The following is a 12,474-nucleotide window of genomic DNA, read 5'->3' as shown; positions in this document are numbered from 1 at the left end:
GAAGGAACGAACGAAGGAAGGAAGGAAGGAACGAACGAAGGAAGGAAGGAAGGAACGAAGGAAGGAAGGAAGGAAGGAAGGAAGGAAGGAACGAACGATATCGAGTCACTGGCTCTGCTGCAATTTCACCAGCAGCCAGCCAGCCTGTCGGACAGGCAGGCTCGTTCAAGTGTGCCAGCAGCCAGGGCACGCGGACGGGAGGGAGGAAGGAAGGAAGGAAGGAAGGGAGGGAGGCATCCGATGGAGCCCGGCTACAGAGCAACGGGGCGCCGCCGCCGCCGCCGGCACAACAGGGCCCGGTGCTCCTGCACCCTGCATCCTCCCCGCCTGCACCAGACTGCCAAGACTGCTGCTCTCCTGCCCAGACAGACAGACCAGCTACAAGCATCACCACCTAGCCATAGCATCAGCAAAACTCTGCCTACCTGCCCTGCCCTGGCCTGGCCTGGCCTCCTGGCCTCCTCTGATGCGTCTGCCTGCCCCAGGCCCAAAGCCCCGCCCACCGTTCAAGGTAAGGCAGAGGCACAACCCCCCACTCCACCCACTCAGACCTCCCCAATATACATCGGCAGTGCAGTGCATCTCTAGCCTCGCTCAGAATCACGTCCCAAACCCCAAGATCACTCAAACGTCTCATGCTTACACCTACCTACTCGGCGTCCAGCTTTGGCGCACGTCTCCACAATTGCCACATCCGTCCACGTGCCCCTGCTTCACGCACGGCACTGTGCCTCCCTCCGGCAGGCATTTCGCCGATCCGTTTCCTGTTTCACAACCAAGGCATAATCAGTACCCCTTTCCTTCCACGGCGCGCACACGCGCCCACCCACTCCACCACTGAGCCATGCCGGCCAAAAACGCACCTGCAGAGCAGTGGGGCACAGGGCCGCCGTCAGCCCGCGACACATTTCCCTCCTGCCGTGCCCTCCCTCCTGTTTCTACATCCGTGCACCCACCCCGCTGCAAAACCAGTCAGTCTGCTCAGGCGTCAGCACAGAGGCATAATGAAGGGCCTCGGCCCTTCTCCCTTTACTGCCCTCTGTACAGCTTGGCAGATCCCTCAGCACTCCGTGTGCACGTGTGTCTGTGACTCTGTGTGTGTGTGTGTGAGAGAGAGATTGAGTGAGTGAGTGAGTGAGTGAGTGAGTGAGTGAGAGAGAGAGAGACAGACCCTGCCAGATCCCTCAGCATTCCATGTGTGTTTGTGTCGGTGGGTGAGAGAGACAGAGACAGAGACAGAGAGACAGACAGACAGACACACACACACACACACACACACACACACACACACACACACACACACACCCACCCACCTCCACACACCCCCGTGTGCACGTGTGTCTGTGACTCTGTGTGTGTGTGAGATTGAGTGAGAGAGAGAGACAGACCCTGCCAGATCCCTCAGCATTCCATGTGTGTTTGTGTCGGTGGGTGAGAGAGACAGAGACAGAGACAGAGAGACAGACAGACAGACACACAGACACACACACACACACACACACACACACACACCCACCCACCTCCACACACCCCCGTGTGCACGTGTGTCTGTGACTCTGTGTGTGTGTGAGATTGAGTGAGAGAGAGAGACAGACCCTGCCAGATCCCTCAGCATTCCATGTGTGTTTGTGTCGGTGGGTGAGAGAGACAGAGACAGAGACAGACACAGAGAGACAGACACACACACACACACAAACACACACACACACCCACCCCCACACACCCCCGTGTGCACGTGTGTCTGTGACTCTGTGTGTGTGTGAGATTGAGTGAGTGAGAGAGAGAGACAGACCGACCCTGCCAGATCCCTCAGCATTCCATGTGTGTTTGTGTCGGTGGGTGAGAGAGACAGAGACAGACACAGAGAGACAGACAGACACACACACACACCCACCCACCCCCATCCACCCTGGTAAAAAAAGGTGGTGGGGGAGCAGGGGAGAAGACACCACTGTGTCCAATGATAGCCTGTGCAGACGCAAAGTCTACAGCTTCTGTGAGATGAAACAAACTCAAGCCACTCAACAATTGTAATTCCACACACATCAAAATAAAGGCACAGAGGTGTGAATGGCTGCACTTCAGCCTTCGGCTTGGAGAGCACACCCATTGTTTCTCCTCAGGCACACCTGTAGCTGACATCTTCCTATTCCCAAGCTTGCCAGGAGGCTTTTCTGCCCGCGGACTTTGGCCACGTCCACAAACCTCGTAACCGGTCTTGAGCGGCGCACGTGGCCTCTGCCTTTGTCGCCCGGTGCAGTCCCATCCGCTCGCTCCCTCCCGGAGAGGGCAGAGCCTCCGAAGGAGACCGTTCAGCTGGATGCGCCAGCCAGCTGGGGCACGCAAAGCCGAGAGGCGCGCTCTCTTTGCCGAGTGCAGGGACGCCCTTGAAGGGCCGAGCGGCCTGCTCCCACTCCCCCTGCAGACTTTTGTGCAGACAGGACAGCGTGACCAGCCTCCCACGACCAGGAGAGCAGTGCAAGTTGAGCCAGCCTCTGAGACCGACCTGGGAGCCAGCCGAGGAAGCCGGCAGCCTTGACGTAGGCAGTGTGCCAGTGACGTAGGCGCCCGTAGGTACGGCCCCACTCCCAGATGATTGGTGGATCACTGGCAGCTTTACATAGCCTCTGACAAGTTGCACTCAGGACGGACCAGGTAGGCAACAGCTGTCCAGCACACCCACCGATCCCAGACAACCTAGGGGAGAGCTGCCAGCGGGCCAGGGCAGCAAGGTCTTTGCCAGGCCTCCTGCTTCAATCTAAACACCAGAGGCTAGGCAGGATGTAGCCGACTCAAGAGGCCGCCTGCATCGCTTCTCGGCCTTTTGGCTAAGATCAAGTGTAGTATCTGTTCTTATCAGTTTAATATCTGATACGTCCCTTATCTGGGGACCATATATTAAATTGATTTTTGGAACAGGGAGATGGAATAGGGGCTTGCTCCGTCCACTCCACGCATCGACCCGGTATTGCAGTGCCTCTGGGAACGGTGCACTCCCCTTCTGGGGAATTTCAAAGTAGCAAAGAAAAGAAAAACGACGAAAGCTCCATCAGGCGGCGGCGGCGGCACAGCAGCACAGACAAGCATGCACGCACATGGAGAGAGAGGAGAGCTGCTTGCTCTACACCTCTCCTGTGTCTGTGTCTGTCTGTCGATACAGCTCACTCACTCACTCACTCACGCAATGTGCAGACAACTCAACAACAGCACGGGCATCATATCTGGGCCGTTTGGCTAAGATCAAGTGCACATCCGGGCTGCAACCAGATCAGGTGCTGCAGGCAAGGCAGCAACTTCATGAGAGATGCCCCTTGGCATTCATTCCTGAAGCAAACTGCTCAACCGGCGCACTCATTCTGATGCCTGCTCACTCGGCTGCTGCCTGCACCAAGCACAGAAGCAGAGTGAAGTGGAGCAGGCCGAAAGACCTTTTCTGTCCCGCCACACTCGCTCCACTTCTCAGGCTCAGGCTTCTCAGCTGCTCCTTGAAGCCAACGGAGGACGCGACGGACGGACGGACGGACGGATGGACGGGCGGGCGAAGGAAGGAAGGAAGGAAGGAAGGAAGGAAGGAAGGAAGGAACGAACGAACGATATCGAGTCACTGGCTCTGCTGCAATTTCACCAGCAGCCAGCCAGCCTGTCGGACAGGCAGGCTCGTTCAAGTGTGCCAGCAGCCAGGGCACGCGGACGGGAGGGAGGAAGGAAGGAAGGGAGGGAGGCATCCGATGGAGCCCGGCTACAGAGCAACGGGGCGCCGCCGCCGCCGGCACAACAGGGCCCGGTGCTCCTGCACCCTGCATCCTCCCCGCCTGCACCAGACTGCCAAGACTGCTGCTCTCCTGCCCAGACAGACAGACCAGCTACAAGCATCACCACCTAGCCATAGCATCAGCAAAACTCTGCCTACCTGCCCTGCCCTGGCCTGGCCTGGCCTCCTGGCCTCCTCTGATGCGTCTGCCTGCCCCAGGCCCAAAGCCCCGCCCACCGTTCAAGGTAAGGCAGAGGCACAACCCCCCACTCCACCCACTCAGACCTCCCCAATATACATCGGCAGTGCAGTGCATCTCTAGCCTCGCTCAGAATCACGTCCCAAACCCCAAGATCACTCAAACGTCTCATGCTTACACCTACCTACTCGGCGTCCAGCTTTGGCGCACGTCTCCACAATTGCCACATCCGTCCACGTGCCCCTGCTTCACGCACGGCACTGTGCCTCCCTCCGGCAGGCATTTCGCCGATCCGTTTCCTGTTTCACAACCAAGGCATAATCAGTACCCCTTTCCTTCCACGGCGCGCACACGCGCCCACCCACTCCACCACTGAGCCATGCCGGCCAAAAACGCACCTGCAGAGCAGTGGGGCACAGGGCCGCCGTCAGCCCGCGACACATTTCCCTCCTGCCGTGCCCTCCCTCCTGTTTCTACATCCGTGCACCCACCCCGCTGCAAAACCAGTCAGTCTGCTCAGGCGTCAGCACAGAGGCATAATGAAGGGCCTCGGCCCTTCTCCCTTTACTGCCCTCTGTACAGCTTGGCAGATCCCTCAGCACTCCGTGTGCACGTGTGTCTGTGACTCTGTGTGTGTGTGTGTGTGTGTGAGAGAGAGAGATTGAGTGAGTGAGTGAGTGAGTGAGTGAGTGAGTGAGTGAGTGAGAGAGAGAGAGACAGACCCTGCCAGATCCCTCAGCATTCCATGTGTGTTTGTGTCGGTGGGTGAGAGAGACAGAGACAGAGACAGAGAGACAGACAGACACACACACACACACACACACACACCCACCCACCTCCACACACCCCCGTGTGCACGTGTGTCTGTGACTCTGTGTGTGTGTGAGATTGAGTGAGAGAGAGAGACAGACCCTGCCAGATCCCTCAGCATTCCATGTGTGTTTGTGTCGGTGGGTGAGAGAGACAGAGACAGAGACAGACACAGAGAGACAGACACACACACACACACAAACACACACACACACCCACCCCCACACACCCCCGTGTGCACGTGTGTCTGTGACTCTGTGTGTGTGTGAGATTGAGTGAGTGAGAGAGAGAGACAGACCGACCCTGCCAGATCCCTCAGCATTCCATGTGTGTTTGTGTCGGTGGGTGAGAGAGACAGAGACAGACACAGAGAGACAGACAGACACACACACACACCCACCCACCCCCATCCACCCTGGTAAAAAAAGGTGGTGGGGGAGCAGGGGAGAAGACACCACTGTGTCCAATGATAGCCTGTGCAGACGCAAAGTCTACAGCTTCTGTGAGATGAAACAAACTCAAGCCACTCAACAATTGTAATTCCACACACATCAAAATAAAGGCACAGAGGTGTGAATGGCTGCACTTCAGCCTTCGGCTTGGAGAGCACACCCATTGTTTCTCCTCAGGCACACCTGTAGCTGACATCTTCCTATTCCCAAGCTTGCCAGGAGGCTTTTCTGCCCGCGGACTTTGGCCACGTCCACAAACCTCGTAACCGGTCTTGAGCGGCGCACGTGGCCTCTGCCTTTGTCGCCCGGTGCAGTCCCATCCGCTCGCTCCCTCCCGGAGAGGGCAGAGCCTCCGAAGGAGACCGTTCAGCTGGATGCGCCAGCCAGCTGGGGCACGCAAAGCCGAGAGGCGCGCTCTCTTTGCCGAGTGCAGGGACGCCCTTGAAGGGCCGAGCGGCCTGCTCCCACTCCCCCTGCAGACTTTTGTGCAGACAGGACAGCGTGACCAGCCTCCCACGACCAGGAGAGCAGTGCAAGTTGAGCCAGCCTCTGAGACCGACCTGGGAGCCAGCCGAGGAAGCCGGCAGCCTTGACGTAGGCAGTGTGCCAGTGACGTAGGCGCCCGTAGGTACGGCCCCACTCCCAGATGATTGGTGGATCACTGGCAGCTTTACATAGCCTCTGACAAGTTGCACTCAGGACGGACCAGGTAGGCAACAGCTGTCCAGCACACCCACCGATCCCAGACAACCTAGGGGAGAGCTGCCAGCGGGCCAGGGCAGCAAGGTCTTTGCCAGGCCTCCTGCTTCAATCTAAACACCAGAGGCTAGGCAGGATGTAGCCGACTCAAGAGGCCGCCTGCATCGCTTCTCGGCCTTTTGGCTAAGATCAAGTGTAGTATCTGTTCTTATCAGTTTAATATCTGATACGTCCCTTATCTGGGGACCATATATTAAATTGATTTTTGGAACAGGGAGATGGAATAGGGGCTTGCTCCGTCCACTCCACGCATCGACCCGGTATTGCAGTGCCTCTGGGAACGGTGCACTCCCCTTCTGGGGAATTTCAAAGTAGCAAAGAAAAGAAAAACGACGAAAGCTCCATCAGGCGGCGGCGGCGGCACAGCAGCACAGACAAGCATGCACGCACATGGAGAGAGAGGAGAGCTGCTTGCTCTACACCTCTCCTGTGTCTGTGTCTGTCTGTCGATACAGCTCACTCACTCACTCACTCACGCAATGTGCAGACAACTCAACAACAGCACGGGCATCATATCTGGGCCGTTTGGCTAAGATCAAGTGCACATCCGGGCTGCAACCAGATCAGGTGCTGCAGGCAAGGCAGCAACTTCATGAGAGATGCCCCTTGGCATTCATTCCTGAAGCAAACTGCTCAACCGGCGCACTCATTCTGATGCCTGCTCACTCGGCTGCTGCCTGCACCAAGCACAGAAGCAGAGTGAAGTGGAGCAGGCCGAAAGACCTTTTCTGTCCCGCCACACTCGCTCCACTTCTCAGGCTCAGGCTTCTCAGCTGCTCCTTGAAGCCAACGGAGGACGCGACGGACGGACGGACGGACGGATGGACGGGCGGGCGAAGGAAGGAAGGAAGGAAGGAAGGAAGGAAGGAAGGAAGGAACGAACGATATCGAGTCACTGGCTCTGCTGCAATTTCACCAGCAGCCAGCCAGCCTGTCGGACAGGCAGGCTCGTTCAAGTGTGCCAGCAGCCAGGGCACGCGGACGGGAGGGAGGAAGGAAGGAAGGGAGGGAGGCATCCGATGGAGCCCGGCTACAGAGCAACGGGGCGCCGCCGCCGCCGGCACAACAGGGCCCGGTGCTCCTGCACCCTGCATCCTCCCCGCCTGCACCAGACTGCCAAGACTGCTGCTCTCCTGCCCAGACAGACAGACCAGCTACAAGCATCACCACCTAGCCATAGCATCAGCAAAACTCTGCCTACCTGCCCTGCCCTGGCCTGGCCTGGCCTCCTGGCCTCCTCTGATGCGTCTGCCTGCCCCAGGCCCAAAGCCCCGCCCACCGTTCAAGGTAAGGCAGAGGCACAACCCCCCACTCCACCCACTCAGACCTCCCCAATATACATCGGCAGTGCAGTGCATCTCTAGCCTCGCTCAGAATCACGTCCCAAACCCCAAGATCACTCAAACGTCTCATGCTTACACCTACCTACTCGGCGTCCAGCTTTGGCGCACGTCTCCACAATTGCCACATCCGTCCACGTGCCCCTGCTTCACGCACGGCACTGTGCCTCCCTCCGGCAGGCATTTCGCCGATCCGTTTCCTGTTTCACAACCAAGGCATAATCAGTACCCCTTTCCTTCCACGGCGCGCACACGCGCCCACCCACTCCACCACTGAGCCATGCCGGCCAAAAACGCACCTGCAGAGCAGTGGGGCACAGGGCCGCCGTCAGCCCGCGACACATTTCCCTCCTGCCGTGCCCTCCCTCCTGTTTCTACATCCGTGCACCCACCCCGCTGCAAAACCAGTCAGTCTGCTCAGGCGTCAGCACAGAGGCATAATGAAGGGCCTCGGCCCTTCTCCCTTTACTGCCCTCTGTACAGCTTGGCAGATCCCTCAGCACTCCGTGTGCACGTGTGTCTGTGACTCTGTGTGTGTGTGTGTGTGTGTGAGAGAGAGAGATTGAGTGAGTGAGTGAGTGAGTGAGTGAGTGAGTGAGTGAGTGAGAGAGAGAGAGACAGACCCTGCCAGATCCCTCAGCATTCCATGTGTGTTTGTGTCGGTGGGTGAGAGAGACAGAGACAGAGACAGAGAGACAGACAGACACACACACACACACACACACACACCCACCCACCTCCACACACCCCCGTGTGCACGTGTGTCTGTGACTCTGTGTGTGTGTGAGATTGAGTGAGAGAGAGAGACAGACCCTGCCAGATCCCTCAGCATTCCATGTGTGTTTGTGTCGGTGGGTGAGAGAGACAGAGACAGAGACAGACACAGAGAGACAGACACACACACACACACAAACACACACACACACCCACCCCCACACACCCCCGTGTGCACGTGTGTCTGTGACTCTGTGTGTGTGTGAGATTGAGTGAGTGAGAGAGAGAGACAGACCGACCCTGCCAGATCCCTCAGCATTCCATGTGTGTTTGTGTCGGTGGGTGAGAGAGACAGAGACAGACACAGAGAGACAGACAGACACACACACACACCCACCCACCCCCATCCACCCTGGTAAAAAAAGGTGGTGGGGGAGCAGGGGAGAAGACACCACTGTGTCCAATGATAGCCTGTGCAGACGCAAAGTCTACAGCTTCTGTGAGATGAAACAAACTCAAGCCACTCAACAATTGTAATTCCACACACATCAAAATAAAGGCACAGAGGTGTGAATGGCTGCACTTCAGCCTTCGGCTTGGAGAGCACACCCATTGTTTCTCCTCAGGCACACCTGTAGCTGACATCTTCCTATTCCCAAGCTTGCCAGGAGGCTTTTCTGCCCGCGGACTTTGGCCACGTCCACAAACCTCGTAACCGGTCTTGAGCGGCGCACGTGGCCTCTGCCTTTGTCGCCCGGTGCAGTCCCATCCGCTCGCTCCCTCCCGGAGAGGGCAGAGCCTCCGAAGGAGACCGTTCAGCTGGATGCGCCAGCCAGCTGGGGCACGCAAAGCCGAGAGGCGCGCTCTCTTTGCCGAGTGCAGGGACGCCCTTGAAGGGCCGAGCGGCCTGCTCCCACTCCCCCTGCAGACTTTTGTGCAGACAGGACAGCGTGACCAGCCTCCCACGACCAGGAGAGCAGTGCAAGTTGAGCCAGCCTCTGAGACCGACCTGGGAGCCAGCCGAGGAAGCCGGCAGCCTTGACGTAGGCAGTGTGCCAGTGACGTAGGCGCCCGTAGGTACGGCCCCACTCCCAGATGATTGGTGGATCACTGGCAGCTTTACATAGCCTCTGACAAGTTGCACTCAGGACGGACCAGGTAGGCAACAGCTGTCCAGCACACCCACCGATCCCAGACAACCTAGGGGAGAGCTGCCAGCGGGCCAGGGCAGCAAGGTCTTTGCCAGGCCTCCTGCTTCAATCTAAACACCAGAGGCTAGGCAGGATGTAGCCGACTCAAGAGGCCGCCTGCATCGCTTCTCGGCCTTTTGGCTAAGATCAAGTGTAGTATCTGTTCTTATCAGTTTAATATCTGATACGTCCCTTATCTGGGGACCATATATTAAATTGATTTTTGGAACAGGGAGATGGAATAGGGGCTTGCTCCGTCCACTCCACGCATCGACCCGGTATTGCAGTGCCTCTGGGAACGGTGCACTCCCCTTCTGGGGAATTTCAAAGTAGCAAAGAAAAGAAAAACGACGAAAGCTCCATCAGGCGGCGGCGGCGGCACAGCAGCACAGACAAGCATGCACGCACATGGAGAGAGAGGAGAGCTGCTTGCTCTACACCTCTCCTGTGTCTGTGTCTGTCTGTCGATACAGCTCACTCACTCACTCACTCACGCAATGTGCAGACAACTCAACAACAGCACGGGCATCATATCTGGGCCGTTTGGCTAAGATCAAGTGCACATCCGGGCTGCAACCAGATCAGGTGCTGCAGGCAAGGCAGCAACTTCATGAGAGATGCCCCTTGGCATTCATTCCTGAAGCAAACTGCTCAACCGGCGCACTCATTCTGATGCCTGCTCACTCGGCTGCTGCCTGCACCAAGCACAGAAGCAGAGTGAAGTGGAGCAGGCCGAAAGACCTTTTCTGTCCCGCCACACTCGCTCCACTTCTCAGGCTCAGGCTTCTCAGCTGCTCCTTGAAGCCAACGGAGGACGCGACGGACGGACGGACGGACGGATGGACGGGCGGGCGAAGGAAGGAAGGAAGGAAGGAAGGAAGGAAGGAAGGAAGGAAGGAACGAACGATATCGAGTCACTGGCTCTGCTGCAATTTCACCAGCAGCCAGCCAGCCTGTCGGACAGGCAGGCTCGTTCAAGTGTGCCAGCAGCCAGGGCACGCGGACGGGAGGGAGGAAGGAAGGAAGGGAGGGAGGCATCCGATGGAGCCCGGCTACAGAGCAACGGGGCGCCGCCGCCGCCGGCACAACAGGGCCCGGTGCTCCTGCACCCTGCATCCTCCCCGCCTGCACCAGACTGCCAAGACTGCTGCTCTCCTGCCCAGACAGACAGACCAGCTACAAGCATCACCACCTAGCCATAGCATCAGCAAAACTCTGCCTACCTGCCCTGCCCTGGCCTGGCCTGGCCTCCTGGCCTCCTCTGATGCGTCTGCCTGCCCCAGGCCCAAAGCCCCGCCCACCGTTCAAGGTAAGGCAGAGGCACAACCCCCCACTCCACCCACTCAGACCTCCCCAATATACATCGGCAGTGCAGTGCATCTCTAGCCTCGCTCAGAATCACGTCCCAAACCCCAAGATCACTCAAACGTCTCATGCTTACACCTACCTACTCGGCGTCCAGCTTTGGCGCACGTCTCCACAATTGCCACATCCGTCCACGTGCCCCTGCTTCACGCACGGCACTGTGCCTCCCTCCGGCAGGCATTTCGCCGATCCGTTTCCTGTTTCACAACCAAGGCATAATCAGTACCCCTTTCCTTCCACGGCGCGCACACGCGCCCACCCACTCCACCACTGAGCCATGCCGGCCAAAAACGCACCTGCAGAGCAGTGGGGCACAGGGCCGCCGTCAGCCCGCGACACATTTCCCTCCTGCCGTGCCCTCCCTCCTGTTTCTACATCCGTGCACCCACCCCGCTGCAAAACCAGTCAGTCTGCTCAGGCGTCAGCACAGAGGCATAATGAAGGGCCTCGGCCCTTCTCCCTTTACTGCCCTCTGTACAGCTTGGCAGATCCCTCAGCACTCCGTGTGCACGTGTGTCTGTGACTCTGTGTGTGTGTGTGTGTGTGTGAGAGAGAGAGATTGAGTGAGTGAGTGAGTGAGTGAGTGAGTGAGTGAGTGAGTGAGAGAGAGAGAGACAGACCCTGCCAGATCCCTCAGCATTCCATGTGTGTTTGTGTCGGTGGGTGAGAGAGACAGAGACAGAGACAGAGAGACAGACAGACACACACACACACACACACACACACCCACCCACCTCCACACACCCCCGTGTGCACGTGTGTCTGTGACTCTGTGTGTGTGTGAGATTGAGTGAGAGAGAGAGACAGACCCTGCCAGATCCCTCAGCATTCCATGTGTGTTTGTGTCGGTGGGTGAGAGAGACAGAGACAGAGACAGACACAGAGAGACAGACACACACACACACACAAACACACACACACACCCACCCCCACACACCCCCGTGTGCACGTGTGTCTGTGACTCTGTGTGTGTGTGAGATTGAGTGAGTGAGAGAGAGAGACAGACCGACCCTGCCAGATCCCTCAGCATTCCATGTGTGTTTGTGTCGGTGGGTGAGAGAGACAGAGACAGACACAGAGAGACAGACAGACACACACACACACCCACCCACCCCCATCCACCCTGGTAAAAAAAGGTGGTGGGGGAGCAGGGGAGAAGACACCACTGTGTCCAATGATAGCCTGTGCAGACGCAAAGTCTACAGCTTCTGTGAGATGAAACAAACTCAAGCCACTCAACAATTGTAATTCCACACACATCAAAATAAAGGCACAGAGGTGTGAATGGCTGCACTTCAGCCTTCGGCTTGGAGAGCACACCCATTGTTTCTCCTCAGGCACACCTGTAGCTGACATCTTCCTATTCCCAAGCTTGCCAGGAGGCTTTTCTGCCCGCGGACTTTGGCCACGTCCACAAACCTCGTAACCGGTCTTGAGCGGCGCACGTGGCCTCTGCCTTTGTCGCCCGGTGCAGTCCCATCCGCTCGCTCCCTCCCGGAGAGGGCAGAGCCTCCGAAGGAGACCGTTCAGCTGGATGCGCCAGCCAGCTGGGGCACGCAAAGCCGAGAGGCGCGCTCTCTTTGCCGAGTGCAGGGACGCCCTTGAAGGGCCGAGCGGCCTGCTCCCACTCCCCCTGCAGACTTTTGTGCAGACAGGACAGCGTGACCAGCCTCCCACGACCAGGAGAGCAGTGCAAGTTGAGCCAGCCTCTGAGACCGACCTGGGAGCCAGCCGAGGAAGCCGGCAGCCTTGACGTAGGCAGTGTGCCAGTGACGTAGGCGCCCGTAGGTACGGCCCCACTCCCAGATGATTGGTGGATCACTGGCAGCTTTACATAGCCTCTGACAAGTTGCACTCAGGACGGACCAGGTAGGCAACAGCTGTCCAGCACACC

General features: G+C 58.0%; 3 non-coding genes across 3 annotated transcripts; all 3 read left to right on the top strand.

The window, feature by feature from the left end:
• The first annotated feature begins 2,808 nt into the window (after positions 1–2,808).
• On the top strand, positions 2,809–2,999 carry LOC140192142 (U2 spliceosomal RNA). Its single transcript, XR_011884097.1, has one exon. It is a non-coding gene; the product is annotated as a U2 spliceosomal RNA (small nuclear RNA).
• A 3,075-nt stretch (positions 3,000–6,074) lies between these two features.
• Positions 6,075–6,265, top strand: LOC140192141 (U2 spliceosomal RNA). The gene has a single exon (XR_011884096.1). It is a non-coding gene; the product is annotated as a U2 spliceosomal RNA (small nuclear RNA).
• A 3,071-nt stretch (positions 6,266–9,336) lies between these two features.
• LOC140192140 (U2 spliceosomal RNA) lies at positions 9,337–9,527 on the top strand. The gene has a single exon (XR_011884095.1). It is a non-coding gene; the product is annotated as a U2 spliceosomal RNA (small nuclear RNA).
• The last annotated feature ends 2,947 nt before the right edge of the window (positions 9,528–12,474 follow it).

Source organism: Mobula birostris (assembly GCF_030028105.1).
Source record: "Mobula birostris isolate sMobBir1 chromosome 11 unlocalized genomic scaffold, sMobBir1.hap1 SUPER_11_unloc_1, whole genome shotgun sequence".
NCBI classification, from domain to species: Eukaryota; Metazoa; Chordata; class Chondrichthyes; order Myliobatiformes; family Myliobatidae; genus Mobula; species Mobula birostris.
Note: the sequence above shows the minus strand (reverse complement) of the source record. Positions and strands in the feature narration are given on the sequence as shown.